Here is a 24,965-nt window from a genome sequence, read left to right as displayed (position 1 = left end):
CCAGGTCTGGAAGATTTGAACCAGTCGACCCAAGCTGGGGGCCAGCAGGCTCTTGCCTGCCCTTTCATCACGAAGTGGAGGGAGGGTCTGGGTCTGGTTCCAGGAGGTCAGGGTTTGGCAAGTGCACAGGCATGGCTGCTGCAGAGCAAGCCACACCATCCCCCATGCTCTGTCTGGAGTTGCTCAGATAGTCACGGAGGCTCTGCGTATGTGGAAAGGGCTGTTCACAATCCCATGGGAATGCAGCCAACAAATGAGAAAACCAATAAATATTCAACTACACACTGTGCCAAAAATTACCAGTCAGGGCAACCCTGGCCCCAAGGAAAAGCTCCAGTTTCAGGCAGCCTGGGGAGGAGGGTACCCCCCGCCACCCCATCTAAGGCATGGGCAGGTCTGGGGTCCCTGGAGGAAGCAGCCTCTGGGGCAGGCATGATGTTTGAGCAGTAGGCGGTTTACGTCACTACAGGGCCAGGCAACAGGGCACCACTTGGACAAGAGGCAGGCGCTGGGCCTGCTCTGTAGTGAGTGGTCGGTGGGCTCAGCGGAGCCATTTTGATATCAACACCGCGCACCCGCCACCGGCCAGCGAAGGGCAGGCCTGACAGAGCTCTTCCACCTGCCGCCTCCAGCATTCTCTGCTGGTCTTCAAACACGCTCACTTCCTTTAAAGCCAAGTTCCCTCTTTAACCTCATCTTGAGCAACAAACTGACACAACTGTATTGACAGGTGCGCCACTGTGTGTTTTCTCTAATTCATGTTTTTAAAAAGAACATCATAGCTGGGCACGGTGGCTCACACCTATAATCCCAGCACTTCGGGAGGCCGAGGTGGGCGGATCACCTGAGGTCAGGAGTTGGAACCAGCCTGGCCAACGTGGTGAAACCCCATCTCTATTAAAAATACAAAAATTAGCCAGGCACGGTGGTGGGTGCCTGTAATCCCAGCTACTCGGGAGGCTGAGGCAGGAGAATCACTTGAACCTGGGAGGCGGAGGTTGCAGTGAGCCAAGACCATGCCGTTGCACTCCAGCCTGGGTGACAGAGTGAGACTCCGTCTCAAAAAAAAAGAACATCATTATAAAGATGAACATTTTTCCCGACACCACCAAATAAAAGTGGCCAAGGAGGGCAAGGAGTCACAGAGGCTGATATGGCCCCAGAATGTTCACAGAAGAGGGATCCTGATGCCAGTGACCCGTCCCAGATGCCGCCCTCCATCTGGGTGAGTGCAGCCGGAGAAGGAGGTGCTCAGTAGGGGTGAGACGGCGGCACTGGGCTCTTCCCACATTCAGTCTTCTTTGTCAAGGGCTCCAAGAAGTTTATAATTCTCTGAGGCAGACACCTGAGCTTGAACATCTGGCCCCTGGTTGCTTTTGTAAATCATACTATTTTATCTGAAAAGGGAGGGAGGAATTATTAACTGGGTGTGGTGGCACATGCCTGGTGTCTCAGTTACTTGGGAGGCTGACATGGGAGAATCACCTGAGCCCGGAAGCAGAGGGTGTAGCTCAGCCAAGATCCTGCCACTGCACTCTAGCCTGGGCCACGGAGCAAGACCCTGCCTCAAAGAAAGGGGGCAGGGAGGGGCAGGGAGGGGCAGAGGGAACAGGGGGAGGTGCCAAGTGAGCTTTACTCTCTTAAAGGCCACCTGGCACCCTGCCCCCCAACATACACACCGGTACTCACCCTGTCACCCACACACAGAAAGAAGTAGGTGCCTGCCTGCCCCAGGGGTAAGCTGGGATGTAAAATGTGTCATCATAGGTTCAAACAGTTGTAAAAGATGCCATTTCCAGCATTCTATAAATACTGACTTTCAAAAAATGTTTTTTGAAATGTTTCCCATGGAACCCAAATGTCAGCAATCTGATGCCCTTCACCAGTTGTTTCTAAACACATGAATAAACATGTCTCCAGCTCCAGCCAGGACACACACCTCCATTCCCACGGAGCTGATGGACACGACGTGGCTCCTCCCAAAAGCCTCCCACTGACTGCCCTGCCACACTTTCCTGCCATCACATCGTTCCTATTGGAATCTAGCTTTTCTTAGTTCATAAGACTCTAAGGCCCACAGGATTTTCTTCAGGACTGAATCACTACCATAAATTAGCAGTGCATAGTTGACCAAAGCAAAGAGATAACTAATTTTGTTGAAAGTGCCTCCGTTACCGAGCCAGATGGAGCTCTTATGCCAATTACTTGGGGTGTCCGTGGGTGACTCTAAATCATGTCTAGAAGGAGGCAGGCCCAGCATCGTTCTGTCCACCTTCTGGTGTGTGGATGTTGAACTTTGAGAAGGCCTGATCCTGCCAGCCAGTAGACGAGTGGAGACAGTCTGCCATGGCCTTATCACGAACTCTCCACGCTCCCTCGAGCACGTACAAAACTCCAGCTGTCCTTCCCCGGGACCAGCTGGCAGCCGTGCCAGGGACTCCTCTAGGTTTTACTGAACACATGCAATGGGGGTGGTGCCCAGTCCATACAGGCCCCCCATACCAGCACCCAGCATAAGGGCCAGCAGCAAGGGAGGTCCAGGGAAGGTCAGGGGTCCCCACCCATCTGCCTGAAGGAAGCCCCCATGCCCAGCATGAGCACAGCAGGTCAGTTTTGGGCCAGGCCCTCTGTGCAGGGCCCCACCCTCCCCACCACAGAGCCCTGGTCACAGGGCAGGCTGCAGGAGCCCCCCCCCCCTCCCAGGCCCACCCATTACCCTCCATCGTGGGCAGAGACAGGGCCACTGTGGGAAGCCAGTGGAGCTGTCATCACGTGGCAGGAATGTGTGGGCAGTCCAGGAGGAGGGCAGGACCACAGAATGGAGCCATGAAGGCCACCCCAGGGAGGTCTCCCCAGCTAGGGCCTCAGGGAGACCCAACCCTCTGCCCAACAGCAGCTGTGACACGCTGTCCAGTTAGTCCCTCTGCCCGTCAGCTCCTGGCTGGGCTGCAGGGTAATCAGCTCTAACTCAGTGGGCCCCACCCCCCTTCACAAAACAGTAAAGGTCGGAGGTCTCCTCAGGGTTGGTGCAAGGCTCTGCTAACAGGTGGAGTTGCCCAGAACCACAGCTGCCACAGCCGGCCTCACCCTCGGCCCGTCCCTACCATGCCCCATCCTGCACTGGTGTTGGGCAGAGTGGACAGAACAGGAAAGGCTATTCCAACCAGAGAGACGGGGTGAAACCTACGCTCAGACACTGACCCTGCCTCTCAGCTCAGCTCCCCATTTGTGTACTGGGCGGATAGCAGCACCCGTCCCCCACAGTGTCCAGCCCTCAGCCAGTAAGATGCACCCTGCATATACCCTCATGGGCTCTGGGTAGTGCACCTGCTCCAGGGGAGGCCTGGCCCCCTGCAGATCAAGCAGGCAGGACCTATGCTCATTCACACCCTGGGGGAACCACTTTAAACAACCAAGACTCCCTCCCCCACAACGCTGCAGCCAGGGAACCCTGTCCTGGAGGAAGAGGGGATCCCCTTTGGTCCCAGGCCTCCAACACCATGTGATGTCCCAGCCGAGAGGAGCCGGGCACTAGCCAGGGTGGGGCCCGGACATGCCTGCACTCTCCAGGCTTCCAGGGCAGGGCACCAAGGCCAGCGCCACCATCTGCACCTGCGCTCAGCTGGATCAGAAATGACAGAGCCCAAGCAAGGAAGCAGGTGAGCTAGCCAGTGGCAACAGGTGGAGCTGGGCACATGGCATACGGGTGTTTTGTTTCCAAATAAAAGTTTTAAAGCTTGCAGGGCTGACCTAGAGCTCCATAAAAGCAAAGGAGCCCCCACACAGCCTCTTCCACCTGAGCGCCCCCGTTCTCAGCACTGCGGGTCCCCAGACGGGCTAAGCCTCGGCCCACACTGCCCCGAGCAGACACCTGCCCAGCCCTCTGTGGACAGGGGTCTCCCCAAGGACCGGCATCCTTAAAGGAAGCCAATGACAAACTTGGAAACGATCCACACTTCATCCTTAACGTTAGGGGGTCTCTGGGGGGAAAGGGAAAGGGCTTCCTCCCTAGGGTCCATATCCACACTTTTGGACGCAGGTATCCCTACTGTGCTCAGAAGAACTGATGAGCATTTGTCCTTGTGTGCACTTTCTGAAAGACAGGAGCAGGAGGGACTCGAGCCCAACATCACCCAGGGCTGCCGCAGGCCCTCCAGGACAGTGGCCAGCCCCGCCCACGGCATGTTGACCAATGGGACTGGGGGTATTGGTGGATACCGACCATTCACATTTGGGGGAAGTGGCTGACAGAAACCTACCTTGTCAGAGTGCCACCTCGTCCTAGATCAGGCTGGAGGAAGGGAGAGAGCTTGAACCCATGCCCCTCCCCTCCAGGGACATGCAGGTGCCCTTCTCTCCTGCCTACAGGTGGGCTTAACATGGGCAGGTGAGGGGCAGAGGGACACAGTCCTGGCCCCTGGTCTCAGCCACAAGTCCTGGTGCCGTGTCACTGGGTGGCCACCCCCCTCTTCAAGGTCAGAAGTCAGTAGGCTGCCCTGGCCCTGTGTGAGTCCTGACAGCCAACCTGTCACATCCAGGCTCCCCACGCCCATCCGTTCTCCCTCGGACACAGGGGAAAGAGGGAGAGCCAGGATAGGTGTTCCTGGGGCAGAGGGGTGCAGCCAACTCAGGACAACCAAACCCCAGGGAGCCGGGGCAGCCCTGGCCCTGAGAGCAAGACAACCCAGACACACACCCCTAGCATGGACAGGCAGCTGTGCAGGGCCAGCCCCAGACACCCCCCCAACAGACAGGCAGCTGTGCAGGGCCAGCCCCAGACACCCCCCCAACAGACAGGCAGCTGTGCAGGGCCAGCCCCAGACACCCCCCCAACAGACAGGCAGCTGTGCAGGGTCAGCCCCAGACACCCCCCAACAGACAGGCAGCTGTGCAGGCAGCACACACTGTGCAGGGTCAGCCCCAGACACCCCCCCAACAGACAGGCAGCTGTGCAGGGCCAGCCCCAGACACCCCCCAACACGGACAGGCAGCTGTGCAGGGCCAGCCCCAGACACCCCCCAACAGACAGGCAGCTGTGCAGGGCCAGCCCCAGACACCCCCCCAACACGGACAGGCAGCTGTGCAGGGTCAGCCCCAGACACCCCCCAACAGACAGGCAGCTGTGCAGGGCCAGCCCCAGACACCCCCCCAACAGACAGGCAGCTGTGCAGGGCCAGCCCCAGACACCCCCCCAACACGGACAGGCAGCTGTGCAGGCAGCACACACTGTGCAGGGCCAGCCCCAGACACCCCCCCAACAGACAGGCAGCTGTGCAGGGCCAGCCCCAGACACCCCCCCAACAGACAGGCAGCTGTGCAGGGCCAGCCCCAGACACCCCCCCAACACGGACAGGCAGCTGTGCAGGGTCAGCCCCAGACACCCCCCAACAGACAGGCAGCTGTGCAGGGCCAGCCCCAGACACCCCCCCAACAGACAGGCAGCTGTGCAGGGCCAGCCCCAGACACCCCCCCAACACGGACAGGCAGCTGTGCAGGGTCAGCCCCAGACACCCCCCCAACACGGACAGGCAGCTGTGCAGGGTCAGCCCCAGACACCCCCCCAACAGACAGGCAGCTGTGCAGGGTCAGCCCCAGACACCCCCCAACAGACAGGCAGCTGTGCAGGGCCAGCCCCAGACACCCCCCCAACAGACAGGCAGCTGTGCAGGGTCAGCCCCAGACACCCCCCCAACACGGACAGGCAGCTGTGCAGGGCCAGCCACAGACACCCCCCAACATGGACAGGCAGCTGTGCAGGCAGCACACACTGTGCAGGGCCAGCCCCAGACACCCCCCAACATGGACAGGCAGCTGTGCAGGGCCAGCCCCAGACACCCCCCAACATGGACAGGCAGCTGTGCAGGGCCAGCCACAGACACCCCCCAACATGGACAGGCAGCTGTGCAGGCAGCACACACTGTGCAGGGCCAGCCCCAAACGAGGAGGCCTTTCCTGTTCTCAAGGGAACACTGACATTACTTCCTGATGGGGAATTGTCTGCTCGAACCCTCAGCCTTGGACCAGAGCAGTGGTTCAACCACCTCAGGATGAAATGAAAATGGGGCTGGCCCAGCGGGCACACAAGTGAGGAAGAGAAATCCCCATGGGGCCATCCCACCCCAAAAACTTTCCTGATTGCAGGCCTGGCTCCTCCCCAGGAGAACACATTGGCACTCACCCAAGGTAACTGGGAGCCCGGTGGGCACAGGCCAGGCGGCCACTCCTGCATCTGACCACACCATGTATCTGGTATCTGGTTTCTAGAAAGGGCCAGCCCCACCCCATGGCCACTTCCCACAGGGACACCTAAAGATAGATTTGGATAGCACCGGGGACACAGGTCAGCAGGGTTAGCAGCTCCACCATCAAGAACAGCTCCTGTGGGGTGGGGCAGGCAGGGCAGCCCCAGGGCAAGGCCTGTGGAATCCTGTGGAGTCCCACAGAATTCTGAGGAGACAGGTGCAGAGGCCAAGCTACTGGGGTCATCCCTGTGGCTGCCCTGCCCCTACACAGGGTTCAAAGGCTCAGGGCACCCCAAGCTGGCAGTGGGTGAGGGTCTAACAGTCTGTGGAATATCGTGGACCCTCAAAGGCAGGCCCTTCCCCCCATCCCACCCCTCCAACATAGGGAAATACCCAGACCTGTGGCTCTGGGCACTAAGCAAGGGCTGGGCATTCTGGTGCCTGCTACTGTACAAGGCCCTGGTTCTGGCTCAGTCTTCTATGCCTACGCCCAGAATGAAGTCACCTAGGCCTCACTTCCTTCCCTACCCAGAGCCCCTAGGTGGCCCAAGCTATCACCAAGAGCTAAGATGACCTTGAAGGCCAGGCTACTGGGGCTCAAGGCCAGTGTTGGCCTCAGGTCGAGATGTCTGCTGAATAAACATGCACCCAGGCACAAACATCTGTGGTGTCCCTCTAAGCCAGGAATGGCACCAGGCTGCTCGGCAGGGGAGTGAGGGCACCAACAGATGGCCCCAGCAGCATGAGATCAGGGCCACAGGAGGACCACGGAAGTGTAAAGCAGCATGGGGATGAGGTTAGGCCCCGCTGCCCACATCTGCTCCCCAATCCCATTAACTGACTCCTCAGTACCTCCCAGAACTGGTGGCAAGAGCCTTGGGGACCACAACCGAGATGGCAGGTGCAGAGCGCACATATACCTGAGATAAACCTCAGCACCACTCATCCTCATGCCACCGTTCTGACTCTTCTGGAGAAAAGAAAACCCCACACTCAGCACTGCTTCTCCCAGTAAAGTTGTGCAGCCCAAAACAGTAGCTACACATGTGGCTAATGAGCACCTAAAATGAGGCCAGTCCAGGCTGAGATGTTCTGTAAGTGCGCAGTATGTTGCAGCGACATAGTATCTTCTTAAAAGATTTTTTGGGCCAGGCACGGTGGCTCTTGCCTGTAATCCCAGCACTTTGGGAGGCTGAGGCAGGCAGATCACAAGGTCAAGAAATCAAGACCATCCTGGCCAACACGGTGAAACCCTGTCTCTACTAAAAATACACAAATTAGCTGGGCATGGGGGCGCGTGCCTGTAGTCTCAGCTACTTGGGAGGCCGAGGCAGGACAATCACTTGAACCCAGGAGGCGGAGGTTGCAGTGAGCCGAGATCTCACCACTGCACTCCAGCCTGGGCAACAGAGCAAGACTCCGTCTCAAAAAAATAAATAAATAAATAAATAAGATTTTTTTGAATCTTATTGATAATTTTATTGATTCACATCAAAAACATAATATTTTAGATATACTAAATTCCACCTGTTAAAATTAATTCCACCTGTTTGTTTTTTTAGGTCTGTTTCTTTCTTTTTTTTTTTTTTTTTTGAGGCTGAGTCTCACTCTGTCACCCAGGCTGGAGTGCAGTGGTGTGATCTTGGCTCACCGCAACCTTCGCCTCCCAGGTTCAAGCGATTTTCCCGCCTCAGCCTCCCAAGCAGCTGATACCACAGGTGCTCGCCACCACGCCTGGCTAATTTTTGTTTCTTGTTTTTTGATACAGGGTCTCACTCTGTCACCTACGCTGGAGTGCAGTGGTGTGATCATGGCTCACTGCAGCCTCGACCTCCCAGGCTCAAGCAATCCTCCCACCTCGGCCTCCCCAGTAGCATCACACCCAGCTAATTTTAGTATTTTTTGTAGAGACGAGGTTTTGCCATGTTGCCCAGGCTGGTCTCAAACTCAGCCTCCCAAAATGCTGGGACTACAGATGTGACCCACCACGCCTGGCTTCCACCTGTTCCTTTTATACTTTTAAAGTGGCTGCTAAGCTGAAAATTGCACATATGGCTCACATTTGTGGCTCACATGACATTTCTATAGGACAGGAATGCCTTGGAGCATCAGCACTAAGCAGTAGACTAAAAGCAGAGAAGCAGGGCAGAACTTCAGCAGCCTCACAGGGCCGAGAAGACAGCAATCAGAGCCCAGAGCCTGCCAAGGAAGAGAGGCCTTGGTAGACGTGCAGGCTTTGAGAAATACCCTGCCAGAAGGGCTGTATACTAGAAGCCTAGATAAAACAGAACAGACCAGCCAGCCCTCACAGGGGCTGAAACACAGCTTTGAATCAGTTCAATTCCAGACTGGATTAAGATGATTTGCTCTTATTCTGCTGCCTACTAGAGGCAGTAAAAAGTAAATCTCTAGTGAAAGACAAAATCATCCAGAGCCTCAAATATGTCCATAATTTCTACATACATCAATAAAAAATGACCAAGAAGATCAGGAGACGAGACCAAGTGACGAAAATTAAAAATAAAAGAAGAAAAACATAGACAATAACAACAAATTCCCAGGGGATCCAAATATTGCAGTTATCAGACACAGACTTTAAAATTTGTGCAAAATTAAAATTAGTGTAAAATTAGTATGGCCCAAAAAATAGCAGGACAAATCATTTCACCAGAACTAAAATCTATGAAATCAGAATCAAATGGAAATCTAGAACTAAAAAAGTAAAATTAAACCCATCTATTGAGTTCGACAGCAGATTAGACATAGGTGAGAAGATGATTAGCAAACTGGAAGGCAGTAGAAAATAAACAAACTGAAACATGGACAAATGCATATGAAAAAGAAAATAAAAAACTTATAGAAGACAAAGGAGAAAGTCCAACCTATGTGTAAATGGGGTTCTGGAAAAGAGGGTATAAACAATGAAATCAAAACATTATTTTTAAAATACGGCCAGGTGCAGTGGCTCACGCCTGTAATCCCAGCACTATGGGAGGCTGAGGTGGAGGATCACCTGAGGTCAGGAGTTCAAGACCTGCCTGGCCAACATGACAAAACAGTCTCTACAAAATATGCAAAAATCAGCATATTAAAAAATAATAATAATAAATAAAAATAATACCCCAGTTTGTGACCAGCTTGGGCAACATAGTTGGGCAACACAGTGAGATCCCATCTCTACAAAAAAATTAAAACAGCCAGGCATAGTGGCACACGCCTGCAGTTCTGGCTACTCAGGAGACTGAGATTGGAAGATCATGGGACCCCAGGGGTCCTAGGCTATAGTGACCTCCACCCTGGGTGACAAAGCAAGGCCTCATCTCTAAAATAGTAATAATAATAATGCCCCCACATCTTCTAAAATTGAAGCAAGACACCCACATATTCAAGAAGTGCTAAAAGTCCCAAGCAGATTAGATACAGAGAAAGCCACATCTGGGCACATTAAAGTATAAAACTCCAAAAAATCAAACACAAAGAGAATATCTTAAACTCAGCAAAGGGTGGGGGAGGGGCACTACCTTCAAACGGGCCTCAAGTAGACTGACAGCTGACCTCAACAGAAACCATGGAAAATGACTATGTATCTTCAAGTGATGACTAACATCTTCAAGTGATGAAGAGGCCGGGCGCGATGGGGAGGCTGAGGCGGGCAGATCACTTGAGGTCAGGAGTTTGAGACCACCCTGGCCAACATGGTGAAACCCCGTCTCTACTAAAAATACAAAAACTAGCCAGGCATGGTGGCCCACACTTCTAATCCCAGTTACTTGGGAAGCTGAGGCAGGGGAATCACTTGAACCCGGGAGGCAGAGGTTGCTGTGAGCCGAGACTGTGCCACTGCACTGCAGCCTGGGCCACAGAGCGAGACTCTGTCTCAAAATAAATAAATAAATAAAATTTAAACATAAAAAAGTGATGAAGAAGAAAACTATTAATCTCAAAATCTGTATCCAGCAAAATTATTCTTTAAATAAGAATAGGGACTCTTTTAGACAGAGATAGCAGCGGCAGCAAATGGGTACTAAATGGAATACAAAGGGGAAAACTTCAGGTAAAGGGAAAGTGGTATGAGACGGAAACACAAGAACAGAAAGCAACGGAAAGGAGAAATGCACCAGTCATTGTCACTCTCTGCTAGTATTAACTATACAAAAGAACAATTTAATAATGTCATATGGGATACAAAAGACAGCAAGGGTTAAATTACATAACAGTACACAAAAAGCAGGGGTGGGTAAGAGGAGTGGGTAAATGGAGTTCAAATGTCTTAAGATGCTCACACTGCCCACGACGTGGGAAAAGTGCTAGTTTATATTAAACTTCAATAACTTTGGATACATGTTGTAATCTCCAGCATAACCACTACATTTTTGCTTTGCTTTGTTTTTGAGATGGAGTTTTGCTCTTTTTGCCCAGGCTGGAGTGCAATGGTGCGACCTCAGCTTACCACAACCTCTGCCTCCCGAGTTCAAGCGATTCTCCTGCCTCAGCCTCCTGAGTAGCTGGGATTACAGGCACACACCACCATGCCTGGCTAATTTTGCATTTTTAGTCGAGACAAGGTTTCTCCATGTTGGCCGGGCTGGTCTTGAACTCCTGATCTCAGGTGATCCACTGGTCTCCACCTCCCAAAGTGCTGGGATTATAGGCGTGAGCCACCATGCCCGGTTAAGACTAAAAATTTATAAACAAATATATAAAGAACTTTGTAAGTGCAAACTCAAAATTGCCCAAAGATTCACGAATAGCTCATCTAATTACAGGGCAGCCACATCTGAGAATACACATTGGTTGTTAAAATTACCAACATGGATACATGAGTATGTGATAAAATAATGACCAAAAATTAGGAAGTGAAATAAAATGACAGGTGCAATGAACACAACTCGCAAAGCCCACCACCCCTGCCCTCTTGTCACCTGCTACCCTGCCCTCCTCAGCTGTCCAGCTTCAGAGCCCAGGCCTCCCAGACTTGCCCATTGCGGAAGCACAACCATCCTTGTTGCTCCAATCTACTCTGGGAAGACGGCTCTTGTATCCCTTCCCAAGATCAGAAGAGGATCAAAAGTACAACACAGAGCTCAGGGCTCAGTCGATGCCCCTCCCTGGAAGTAGGCTGATACACAAATGATAGTCTCCACCTCCACCTATGACGTTTCACATTCAAAAGGTGGGAACAGCCCCAAGGCGGAGTCCAAAATTCTGAGTCCAAACATCCCAAGACCACACGCCCTGGAGAGCCCAAGTTTGAAGAGTCCCGTCTTTTTCTCACTCACACCCAGAGATAAAGAAACGCCTTCCTCCACACCTTCCTCTCTCTCTCTCCCTTAAACAAACATCTGCCAATGGTCATGACCTACTGGGCAGCCACACACTGCGCCCATGAAGGTGACCTTGAGATAGGACTTCTGCCCTGAGGGCTCAGTCCTATGAGCCCTGCATGTCCATGCTGCTCCCATTTTACAGAGAGAGAAGTGGAGACTCAGACAGGCTCAGCAGCTTAGCAAGGGGCAGGCCGGACCTTAAACCTCAGCAGCCTGACTCTGGCTACCTCCCCATCATGTACCCCTGACCAGAGGCCACTCTGGGGGCCACAGGGAGGGAGAGGAGGGCCTGGCTGAAACAACACAGCCAGGGTTTATCCCGGAAGACTCAAGATAGGAGCCTCTGAGCAGGCAGGGTGAGTAGACATCCGTCAGCCAGACGGGTGGGCCTGGGGCCAGCCTCTCTGGGATGCTGTCCTGCTGGGGGGCCACTCGCACACTGACTCCACCAGGCAGTCAAGCCACACCAAGCCCAGCAACAGAATCCACTCTATGCATGACTAATCTATCCTCATCCCAATGTCTGGCTGCTGGCTTTGCTGAAACCTAGAGTAGCCTGGGAAGAAAGAGAATGAAATCTCTCCATTTTGTAATTTCCTGCAGGGTCTGGGGGCACCTCCCACAATTGAAGAGTTAAAATTAGGTGAATGAATGAATGAGCTAGTGAATAAACAACTAATGAGTGAGGAATGATGAGTGAGAGAACAGATGATGAATGAGTAGATGAATAACTGAATGGTGAGCAAATGAGTAAATGAGTGAGTGATGTGTGAGTGGGTGAATGAATGAGTGAATGAGGTAGATGAGTGAGTGAGTGAGTGAGCGAGTGGATGAGTGACTGAGTGAGTGGATGAGTGACTGAGTGGATGAGTGAGTGGATGAATGAGTGAGTGGATGAGTGGATGAGTGAGTGAACGGATGAGTGAGTCGGTGAGTGAGTGGATGAGTGAGTGGATGAGTGAGTGAGTGGATGAGTGAGTGGGTGAGTGAGTGGATGAGTGAGTAGATGAGTGAATGTATGAGTGAGTGAGTGAGTGAATGAGTGAGTGGATGAGTGAGCGAGTGAGTGGAACAGTGAGTGAGTGAGTGGATGAGTGAATGAGTAAATGTGTGAGTGTGTGAATGAGTGAATGTATGAGTGGATGAGTGAGTGAGTGGATGAGTGAGTGAGTGGATGAGTGAGTGGACGAGTGAGTGGATGACTGAGTGAGTGAGTGGATGAGTGACTGCGTGAGTGAGTGGATGAGTGAGTGAGTGGATGAGTGAGTGGGTAAGTGAGTGGATGAGTGAGTGGATGAGTGGATGAGTGGATGAGTGGATGAGTGAGTGAGTGGATGAGTGAGTGGACGAGTGAGTGGATGACTGAGTGAGTGAGTGGATGAGTGACTGCGTGAGTGAGTGGATGAGTGAGTGAGTGGATGAGTGAGTGGGTAAGTGAGTGGATGAGTGAGTGGATGAGTGGATGAGTGGATGAGTGAGTGAGTGGATGAGTGAGTGAGTGGACGAGTGAGTGAGTGGATGAGTGAGTGGGTGAGTAAGTGGATGAGTGAGTGGATGAGTGGTGAGTGAGTGGATGAGTGAGTGGGTGAGTGAGTGGATGAGTGAGTGGGTGAGTGAGTGGATGAGTGAGTGGATGACTGAATGTATGAGTGAGTGAGTGAGTGAGTGAGTGAGTGAGTGAATGAGTGAGTGGATAAGTGAGTAAGTGGATGAGTGAGTGGATGAGTAAGTGAATTAGTAAATGTGTGAGTGTGTGAATGAGTGAATGTATGAGTGAGTGGATGAATGAGTGAGTGGATGAGTGAGTGGATGAGTGAGTGAATGAGTAAATGTGTGAGTGTGTGAATGAGTAAATGTATGAGCGAGTGGATGAGAGGATGAGTGAGTGAGTGGATGAGTGAGTGAGTGGATGACTGAGTGAGTAAATGTGTGTGTGGATGAGTGAGTGAATGAGTAAATGTGTGAGTGTGTGAATGAGTAAATGTATGAGCGAGTGGATGAGAGGATGAGTGAGTGAGTGGATGAGTGAGTGAGTGGATGACTGAGTGAGTAAATGTGTGAGTGGATGAGTGAGTGAATATATGAGTGAGGGAATGTGTGAGTGAATGTATAGTGAATGAATGAGTGAATATGTGAGTGAGTGAATGACTCAGTGAAGAACGCAGAGAGTGAATGACTGAATGATATGAGCGCATGAGGGTAGACATCCTCTGGGACATGTTCTCCTGCAAGCCACTGAAGTCCCTGGTGCTCCCATGGCAGCCCTGGACCACCCTTGAGACCAGTCTGTGTCTGTGCTGGCCTCACACAGCCTGGGACATAAAAGAGACAACAAACATCTGGAGAACAGATGACCACGATGGTGCCCTGGAGCCTGAAGCGGGAGAGACCGGCCCTCAGGCAGCAGGCCTGCCCATCTCGCTCTCTACTCTGAGGCCCAGAAGGGCAGAGAACCCTCACCTGCTCAGGGGTGCAGAGTGGAGCCTGCGGGCTCACAAGGAAGGGGCCTGGTATGATCTCAGCAGGCTCAGGAGGTGGACAGATCTGAGTGAGAGCACAGGTCACCAGGCTGGTGCGGGGCAGGCTCAAGTGCCCCAGTACCCATGTGCACAGAAAGGCGAGTTCCCCAGCACCTGGGCTCAATGGGCCCAGAGGCAGCTGCAGACAGTGGGGTCCCACTCGCTCCCGTGACAGCCGCCCCTGACCCAACTCCACAGCCTGGCAGCCAGTGGTCTGCCCCGGGCTCATACTGTGGCCAGCGCCCCTAGTCACCCAGCAGGGGCCCAACAGTGAGCAATGCCCCAGTCCCCCATCCCTGCCCACGCTGCCCATTCCTCACCCCTCCATCAGCACAAACAGCACCATCTCCCTCGACACCCCACTGTCCTCCCCAAATCTCAGGAGCACCACAGCCCACATCCCCGGGGTGGGAACGCTTACTGCAGAGAGGCAGGGAAGTCACTCACGTGGGGACAGTGCATGAGGCTGCCGGTGGATCAGCCACACCAGCCATGGGCCCTGCTCACCCAAGCGGGCAGGGTCAGGCCGTGGGACTGCTGCCCAACCCTGCCATCCTCACTGTGGGGCCCCAAAGAGGGGAACCCCCAAGTCCCCACCACAGCATGGAAATGCATCTTCCACCTGTCCACAGAGAGGCCATGATCTTGGTGCCCACAGGCATGGGGCTCCTCCCTGGCCATGCTGTGGGGGTGTCCCACCAATCCCCCAGTCAGAGTGGGGGCACAGGCACCATGTGACCCTGATAGACCACCCCCCCGTGCTTCCTGGCGGATGACATGGAGAATCCCCCTGGCATCCTGGGGGAAGGGCGGGCTTGGGCCATCAGCCATGGCGACTTTCAGCACTCACTCCACCCTGCCCTGAGGCACCAGAGAGGCCACAGAGCCAGTGCCACCAGCAGGCCTGGCTCAGAGACCCCAGCCCCCTTCCACCACATGCAGGCTTGCTCCTTCTACCCAAGCACAGCCCTGGGAGCTGCCCCTTCTCCTCTGAACTGCTCCTCCTCAACAGCACCCCAAAACCCTACAGAACCCCCTCTGAAGTGGTAAGAACAAACCAAGACCAGAAGAATCCCAGATGTTCCAAATTAAGGTTCCTGAGGCCTCAGCCAGGGTCTTGGACTTGAGGGAGAAGGGACCGAGGTCCACCTCAGGCTACAAGACCTGTCCCGTCTCAAAGGCACACAAGGGCTGAGGTGTTCCATGGGCCACCCCAATGGAGAGCAAGCAGCCCCAGCCCACAGCTGTCCTGCTACACACGCGGTGGGTAGGGGCGGGGAGCAGGCACAGAGACCAGCATGTTCCAGCCTTGCGCCAGTGTGCCTTCAGGAGCCACAGGCCTGTCCTGTGGCCGTACAGCCCCAGGAGATCGCCATGGACTCCGTACCCCAGGGAGGCCGCCAGGTGCTCACACCTACCTGGGGTGGAGCTGGCCCCACCAACACATTCCCCTGCTCAAAGGTCTATGTCCTTCTGCTCAGCAGTTTTTTTTCCAGGAAATCATTTGGAAGAAAAAAAGCTATTCCTAAGGATCAAGGCCACAGTTTCACATGAGAGCTGCAATATCTTGGTCCGATTGTAAAGGAAAATCTCAAGAATGAGGCTGCTCTGCCAGGGCACCAAGCACCCCCAGAGCTGTGGTCACCAAGACGCCATCAGAGGGAGGGGCTCTGCTGCATGCATGTGAATGCACAAAGAACACGCACAACTTGTAGAACATGCACACTCACAGAACCTGTACACACGGAGGACACATGCATTCACAGAACACACACGAAGAACATGCATATACACAGAATACACATGCAAAGCACACACAGCCGCAGAACATGCACACAGAGGACATGAGCACATGCAGACAACACACAGAACACACACACACGAAGAACACACATAACACACACAAAAAACACACAGAACATATACACACGAAGAACACACAGAACACACACAAACACACAGAACACACACACACGAAGAACACACAGAACACACACACACAAAGAACACACAGAACACACACAAAAAACACACAGAACATATACACACGAAGAACACACAGAACACACACAAACACACAGAACACACACACACGAAAAACACACAGAACACACACACAGAACACACACACACAAAACACACAGAACACACACACACGAAGAACACACAGAACACACACAAAACACACAGCACACACACAAACAGAACACACACACGAACACACAGAATACACACAAAAAACACAGAACACACATATGAAGAACACACAAAACACACATGAAGAACACACAGAATACACACAAAAAACACACAGAACACATATACACGAAGAACACACAGAACACATACACACGAAAAACACACAGAGCACACACACACAAAAGAACATACCGAACAAAGAACACACACACGAAGACCACGCAGAACACACACACACGAAGAACATACACAGAACACATGGACACACAAAGAACACACAGAACACACTGACACACGAATACACACAAAGAATACACAGAACACATGCGAACACACAAAACACAAGAACACATGCACAAACACACAGAGAACACGCACAAAGAACACACAGAACACGCAAACACACAGAACACATGCACACACAGAACATGTGCACATGGGGAACACGTACATGTGCAGAACACACACACAGAGGACACAGGTACATGGAGAACACACTGAATACACGCATGTGCAAAACACATGTGCACAGAACATGTGCACACACATAATACACATAACATGTACACGCCGAGAACACACATGCACATACAGAACACATGCACACGGAGAACATGTATACATGGAGACACATGCACACAGAAAACGTGCACACAGAAACCAGCCAAATGGCAGGACACACAAAAATGAGGCCTCCCTTTCAGCCTGGGTGACAAGGGTGTGGGTGGTTCTCCTTTCTCTACAAAAACGTGTTACCTCTATTGTTTTCAAAATATTTCTCAGAAGAATATAAAGTGAGAGGGCGGCAGACAACATGAACACAAAAACTCCACTTTCAGTGGAAACGTCCGGTTCCAGCAGGGTGGTGTGACAAGGGACACCCATCTCCAAAGCCGGTAATTTGGACCTGGGAACGTCCCCTCCTCCAGGAAACCAACCAAAACTGAGATACTTGTGTGTTCTGTCTGGGAATCGTCACTGCTGCATTATTTATAATAGCAAGAAAAGCCAGGCACTGGAGGCAGGGCCTGGGGAGGAGATGAAGGTCCTCAGGGCAGTCACAAAGCCCCTGGACAAGGAGGAAGGGAGCAGGCATCAAGGTGCCGCGTGGAAGGGGCGGGACACGAAGCTGTGCCCCTAAAGTCCACAGGCATGAGGACGGAACTGTGAACGAGAACGGTGGCTGTGTTCTCTCTGAACCCACGGGAATTTTTTTTTTTCTTTCCTGTATTTCCCAAATTCTTTGCAATCTACTGAACTTCACAAAACTAAAAACAGACAGCGCCTGGAGAGGGCGTGGGTGCCAGCAGCAGGCGAGCCTCCCTGCTGCAGGCACCGCGATCCTGGCCCGTGACTTAGGCCAGCAGCAGAGCACTGACAGTGAGGCTATTTTCATTTCCACAGTGAGGTTACCATGGAGTTTAATTTCCTCAAGTGCTCCCTCTGGCATCTGTTCTATAAATGGCTTTGGGGTTTGCACCAAATACACTCACTGGAGACAGAATTACCAATTCTGTAAAGCTCACAAACCCCAAATGCTTCTGCCTGAGCTTTCACCAGCCTGTTGGGCTCCTCCTGAAGGGTCCAAAAAAGGAGGGGCTGGCCTGATCACCCCGGACGTGCACTGAACACCTACTGCACGCTGACCATGAAGTCATGAATGACAGATGCACACCCTCCTCAGGAGCTGGTGGGGAGCTGAAGGTCTGCTGCCTGCAGGGGAACGGTGGACAAGGCCCCCCGCCAGGGATCTGGGGCAGGTCAAACCCACGGCTCTGCAACTTAGGAGTGCTATCCAAGCCTGAGCATTTTAGAACAAGGTAAAGGACATACGGGAGACCCTGATAACTAACTGGGGTGGGACGTGAGGTTTGTCAGGCATCCTCTACTTTCCGGTCTGCTTGCAAGTTCCCATGATAACGGGTTAATAATAATGCCTGGGGGTTCTGGTCTCAGCTTCCTGCACAGCTGGCCTGGCCTCTCATCTGGATGCCCCAGGATATTAACCTTTGGGAGCAGCCTCTCTGCTCTCCAAGGAAGCCTGGCAGGGTGGGCATCACAAGCAGCCCCAAGGCGCCCCTCCAGGCTGGGAGCTGCCCCCCCACTCAGCAGATAGAGACAGGGCCAGGCAGTCCTCCACACTCCCAGGGGGTGGCAGAACCAGAACGAAACGCACTGCCTCCCCCTCCATGTCCAGCTCTCAGGAACCCCAGGCTGCTGCACACCAGTCACTGCCACAGTGCGTCCCCAGAAAACCTACAAACACAAGGCGAGACCTGCAAGGCGGGGAAGCAGGTGTCACTCTGGGCCTGGACTCTGGCTGCCCTCCCCAAGAGGGCACCGCCTCCTCCTGTCCCTCCCCCAGACTCGGGGCCCTGATGGCAGCAGGAGCACTGGGGCCCATGGTCAACACTCACTCTTCAAGGGCAGGCCAAGCACACGTCTGCCCAGTGCTGGCCCCTGGGACAGGCCCGCCCACCTCCCCCAGTCACGCAGCTACCACCCTCCACAGTGTTGTCCCATCCAAGGGCACTAAATATGGCTGCCTAGAAATCCACCCCCACCCCCAGCCAGAACTCCCGGGTGCATCCAGGGCCAGGGTGGGGCAGGCCACGTGCTTCGCAGGGTCTCCTGGGTCCCCGGGCAGGGACTGGAGCCAGGGCAAGTGCATGCCAAATGCTGTGCCCTCAGCCACGAAGGTCAGGGAGGTGAAGGGGTGGGGGTTTCCCCCAGCACCCTAGGTCCACATGCCCGTGTCACTGCAGGTGACCCTTGGCAACTCCCTGTGCCCACCTCGGCCTATCCACCAGCACCAGAGGGCTCAAAAGGGACAGCCCCAAGCCCCAAAGAAATGGGGCCCTACATATTAGAGAAAAGACACGCACTCCAGACTGTCCACACGGGCCTTGGCAGGGAGGACAGAAGGCACCAGCGATTCCCTGCGCCCCGCATGCCCCTCAGGCACCACCCTCTGCAGCATCCGTTTCCTAAACTACAAAATGGGCTGTGGGCAGGAGGATCCCATAAAATTGTGCCCTGAGGCTCCGCACGGGGTTTAGACTACAGCCAGCACTCAGCAATTGCCTCCAGGGGTATCCCCACCAATCTAGTGGCTTTACCTGAGACTCACACCCACCCCTGGTTTTCCTCTTGCCATCCAAAGCCCCCAGCACGTCTGGAGCCTGAGACCCACTGGCCCAGAGGCTGCCAGAAGGCACCGGCGTCACACAGAGCCAGTGTCCCCAGCAGAAAGCCATTCGGAGGACCCTGCACTCAAGGGGCCACGAAGAACGGCCCTTAACACCACGTCCCCCAGAGAGAAGCTTCTCAAAGCCTGCCCCCAGCTCCGTCTGTGTCACTCAAAGAGTAAAAGTCAACACCAAAGATAAAATAAAATCCCTCAGCAGTGCCAAAAATACCTCCCCACGGGATAAGGCTGAGCGGGCGCCAGCTTCCACAGCAGCAACTGTTGCTATGGAGATCAGGCTCCAGACAGCCGGCCGCGGGGCGGGCCGAGGGACAGAGTGGGGGCCAGGCACAGGGTGTAGGGACGGACAGGGGCTGACCAGCAGGGTGGGGGAGACGACCGAGGCTGGCCAGCAGGGTGGGCCCCCAGGAACAAGGGGGCCCAGGACAGGGCTAAGCCTGAGTGCCAGCCTCCACCCACTGGGGTCAATGGCCTCTCCAGACCTGGGGGGTCCAGGGGCTCCCACCTGCACATAGGCTGCCCACTCCCCATGAAGGCTGGTGCTGGCCCTCCCACAGAGTGGCCATCTGCTCACTGACACATCTGTGCTGACAGACGCCCTGACCTCAGGAAGTGGGTAAGGTGCTACCAAAGTGTACAGTCCCAGCCCAGTGTTCCTCAAGCCTCCCAGTCACCGGTAACACTGATCCACAAACGAAGGGGTAAGGAGGAGGTAGTATGCTCAACTGGAAAATTTGTACCAGAATGCATGGAGGAAAGTAGGACCTCCCACAGATGTTAACATAGCTCTGATCTGAGCCCAACACGTTCAACATATTACAGAGTGCCTAACTCCAATATCCACTGGCCTCCTCTGACCTGAAGCTGTCCCCTGAAAGCTCAGTTCGCTTCTGGGCCTGTGGCTTCCAGCATGACGAGCTCTCCAGCCCTGCTGGACTCAGGCCTCCTCTGTCCTTACCCAGGGCCAGGCAGGACAGGGTCAGTCCAGGGCCACCAGACACAGCCCCAAAGCCCTGCCCAGTTTGGGGGTCCCCATACCCCCACCACACACCCATGCTCCTCCTTGGTGTCCTCAGACATCCCTCACTCTCCGAGCCTCCCTGAGCCCCGGAGAGTGCTGACAATCTGCTGCAACATTCACATCAGAGCCAGGCAGGACGCTGAACGCCGGCCCAGGTCACAGAGCCTCCAAACACCCACTCTGTCCCTTCCTGTTGCACACCCAGCCCGTGATGGCTCAGAGTCAGCACCCTTCCCCACCCCTGTCCCTCAGTGGGAGCCAGCAGCTTGTTCCTGCAGCATCCCCCATGCCAGGCACCTTGGGCACCCGACCACAGTTTGCTGGGGGAAAGTGGGGCTTCCCAGTACATTTAGAACCCTGAGTCCTCCTGGGGCCCACAGCCCCGAGGGCTGGCCCCGCATTTCTGGCCTCCACTCCAAACCTGGGCAGTTCTACCTGCAGGTGCTTGGGCCTGCCTGACTCTTGGAAGCTGTAACCTAATATACTTTCTCCATTCCATGCAGCTGACAGGGCCATCATTTCTTCTGCTCGCCCTCGTCTGCCTCCCCAGCAGAAATGCTGAGCACCCAGGCTGTCCTTGCCTCTGCTTCTCCCACTCCCAGCACCTCACAGACACCTGTGAAGCCTGTGTCTCTGAATGGTTTTCATATACTCTCCCCCAGGAGCCTTCAGTGGTCCCCTAGTACCCACTGACCAGGCAGGCAGTTAAAACACCTCCTCAGTGTGGCCTTACGTCAGCCCTCTCCTCTCCAGCACTTGCTAGAATACACCCCCCATCCCCACCACACACACACACCAGCCAGCCTTCCCTGACACCCGTTCCCAAGGCTGCCATCCCGCGGCCCCATCAATGCCTCCGGCCCTGCTCAGGGAGCTTTGTCTAGGAAGCCCTCGGGCCCTCCCTCCCACAGGGCGCCTGACTGGCCCGGGCTGCACCATGTCCACAGGGCTGCATGGGTAACCAGTAGGGCCCGTGATCAGGCTGCAGCAGCCTCCCCCGGCTTCAGTAACAAATCACCACACACAGGGCTTCCAACAACACCTTTATTCTCTTACAGTTGGAGATGCCTCGTTCCCTGTCCCACAGTCCCTTCCTCCCTCCTCCACACCCACATCCCCTTCTCTGTCCCAAAGCTCCTGCCTCCCACTTAGGAAGGCCTGAAGACGACGTGTAGCCGACCCTGACAGCCCAAGACGATCTCCCAGTCTCAAGATACTTAACTTAATCCCATCTGCAAAGTCACCTCTGCCACGTGCACTGGCACGTCCACAGGCTGCAGGGACTAGGCCTTCGTCACCCAGCCCCTGTGCCCCCGGCCTGGACCCCGCAGCCACCCTCACAGGCTCCCTCCCAACCTGTTCTGTGGCCAGGGTCTCCCAGCTCCCCGGGGCTGCCTGTTCTCATTTGCTTTTTCTTTCAGTGAAAACCCAAAACCTCCTCACTCGGCAGGCGCCCCCCCAAGTCCCCTACCCCACCCTGCGCCACGCCTCCCCAACCTGGGTGGCCACTCCTCTGCATCCTCTGCTACCACCCCCAACCAGTGCCCCCAGCTCAGACCACTGTCCACTCCAGCCACGGTCCTGACTGCCACACCTTTCCCTGGGCCAAACCCCCGGCACGCCACTCACCGCAGCTCAAGGTCCTGGAGCTGAGTTCAGCAAAGGATACTTGGGGTTCCCTACTGGGGTCATACCTGCAGCCCCCAGGAAGGACCTTCCCAGCACCCCCCAAAAAGCTTTGGGCCCTACCCCTCCAGCAGAAGCATCACTGCCCCACCCCACAAGGCCTATGGGGCCCTGAGCATCCCGTGCCTCCCACCCTCCAGCGTCACCCACTTGGACACAGACCCCAGAGGCCCCTCTCCTCCAACGGTTGCCATGTGGAATCCAGCCTGGGTGGCTTGCAAATGGCCTTAGATGTGGTCCTTGCAGGAAAAAGGGTGATGTCTCCCCTAGCAAGAATCCCCACCCCCGCAAAGGCAGCCTAGCCCTTCCGAGCAGGCCTTCCAGCTACAAGCGTCCAGCAAGCACAGCCTATGTGTGCCTCAGTGTTCCCAGCCCGGGGGAAAGCTCCTCAGGGGCTTCAGGGAGGCTCCAGTGAGGGAGAAGCATTGAGCCCCAGCTGCAGTGGTGTCCAGAATCACACTGGTGTCCAGAACCAACCCTCCTGATTCGGCCCCCACCACGCCACCTGCCCCAGCCCCACCCACATGTAATTTTCCCTCCCCCAACGAGAAAACACAGCAGAAACCTTTTGTGGAAAGGCCATCAGCCGTGCAAATACCCACCCCTCCCTGAGAGCTGCGCTCCCAGCAGTTCCTGCCCCTCCCAAGCAGAAACTGTCCTCTCCCCTGGTAGGGCCGGGCCGACCGCCCACGGGACAGGTGGCCCCTCAGTTAGGTCAACTCAAAGGGCTCCTCATTCCCACGGAAGCGCCAGAGGGGCGGGCCTGTTCCCCGGCAAGCAAGCCAAAGGCGAGACACACACACACACACACACACACGTGCACACGGAACCCAGCAGAGGCCCTGACAAGCATACCAGGCCCCCACACGCAGCAGGGCCGGGAGCTTGGGGTCAGCCATGGAGTGAGGCATGGGTGGGGGTGGCCTGTATCATGCTGAGCAGCCGCCCCACCAGGGCCCAGTGGTATCTGGGCACAGAGCCATCTTGTATGGTCAGCGTCCCACGCCAAACCTTAGTCACCCCTCACTTCTCCAAGCCCACCTGGAGGCCAAGGCCTACGTATGTCCCAGGTAGCATCAGAGCGTGAGACCCCCGTGACCTCCAGCGCAGCCAGCAACCCTCATCGGCCCAGCCTGGTTTCCAGGTGGAAAGTTGGCAGCTGCCTCTGCTCAGCCTTGCCAGGCCCCAAGGGGCTCCACTCTGGCCTGCGGTGAGTGGGAGCGCGGACACAAAGGGCCTGCCTGAACCCCATCCATAAACAGTTGAGGGAAGCAGCCAGCAGGGCCGGAACGTTCCAATGTCACCATCTCGCTCCCCTCGGGGGAACAGAGCATGCCTTTGTCTTTTTATCATTGCCTTCATCAAATATTTACAGAGGCTGACAGGCCATTTCACACAGGCCAGATATGAGCCAAAAGGGCTCTTCTCAGGACACGGGGGAGGTGCAGGTCCTGGGCACTTGGGAGGCACATGGTCCGGCATATAACCCTGGGCAGGGAAGGGAACGAAGGGCCTTCCCTGCGGGACCTGTCCGTAGCCCTCAGACACGCCCCACCTGGGGCTTAGGCACTAGTTTTCTGCACACAGTGCTCAGGGCTAGAAACAGGCCAGGCCGGGCTGACTCCCCAGCCCTGCTCCCACAAGCTCTGCAGCAGGAAGAATGAGCCGTGTGGCCAGGCACGTGTTCTCCACGTTCCACCTCCCAGGCTGCCAAGAGCATGCAGCGTGAGCACCCCACCTAGGACGGCACGCAGGGGCCTCGAGCCGTGAAGGCCGGGTCAGCAGCCCACCTGGACCTGTCCCCACTCCCCCTGCTCCTCCAGCCCAGGGTGAACACTAGGCAGCCTCGCTCAGGACAGTCTCAGCCCAGACAGCCCCGGTGTCCACAGATGGCAAGAGATAAACAGACAGTGAAACGCCCTCGGCCACACAGACGGGGTGTTAAGAGCACAGACTCATCTCAAGCAGGACCCTAAAGCAGGCAGAGTACAGCCACAGGATGGAAAGGATCGGTGGTACCGGGACCCTCTGCCATGAGCGGACGCCTAGGTCCTCACTGGGGAGGGGCTGCACACACACTAACTGTCCCTAAGAATCCATCCCAGTAAAAGCAAGGCCCCTTGCTGTTAGCATTTTATTTTCCTTTACCTTTAAAAAACATCACCTGTCCCTTTCTATCTTCAAATCTATTTCCGTGTATTTTTTCATCTTCTTCTGTTTCGTTTCTAGCTGTTTTAAAGGTTTTTGCCCTTTTCCCTCAGCTAACCCTATTTCATCCTTCTCATAAATGCGCCTAGCCAAGTTTATCCGCTTTCATGCCTCCCTTTTTAACCCTCTTTTTACAAATGGCACAGGTGGCTGTCTGTACAAAGCCCACTACAACCACCACACCCTGAGCCCATGTGGCCGTCTCACCTCTCAGCCACCCAATCCAGAGGCCCAAGAGGTACCCAGAGCAGGAGGGCCATGCTCCGGCGTCCTCTGGGCTCCGTTTTCCCCAAGCTCAGCCGCAAACGAGGGTGCCCAGTTCACTGCGTCCAACCACACCAAGCCAAGGGCACCAGAGGGACTGACAGGTTGAGGAACTGAGCACTGGCAGCCCAGGGTAGGCGTCCAATTGCCGAGAGGCTGAAGGGGACAATAGGCCATCACTGTCCAGCCAGCAACTGGGCTCCCCAACGCTGTGGCTCTCCCACCACCGCTGGCTCTCGAGGGAACGTGCAGAAACGTGCCCTCCTCCAGGCAGACACAGACAGCCTCGGG

At 54.9% G+C, this 24,965-nt stretch overlaps 1 protein-coding gene and 1 long non-coding RNA gene across 34 annotated transcripts in view; one reads left to right on the top strand and one right to left on the bottom strand.

Annotated features, from left to right (window-relative positions):
- WNK2 (WNK lysine deficient protein kinase 2) overlaps window positions 1–24,965 on the bottom strand; it is a 140,243-nt gene that overhangs the window by 99,256 nt on the left and 16,022 nt on the right. The gene's annotated exons all lie outside the window — the stretch shown is intronic.
- LOC141408688 (uncharacterized) lies at window positions 17,775–19,703 on the top strand. Its single transcript, XR_012424924.1, has 2 exons — window positions 17,775–18,107; window positions 19,451–19,703. It is a non-coding gene; the product is annotated as an uncharacterized lncRNA (long non-coding RNA).

This window comes from Macaca fascicularis, chromosome 15 (assembly GCF_037993035.2).
Source record: "Macaca fascicularis isolate 582-1 chromosome 15, T2T-MFA8v1.1".
Classification (NCBI taxonomy): Eukaryota; Metazoa; Chordata; class Mammalia; order Primates; family Cercopithecidae; genus Macaca; species Macaca fascicularis.
Note: the sequence above shows the minus strand (reverse complement) of the source record. Positions and strands in the feature narration are given on the sequence as shown.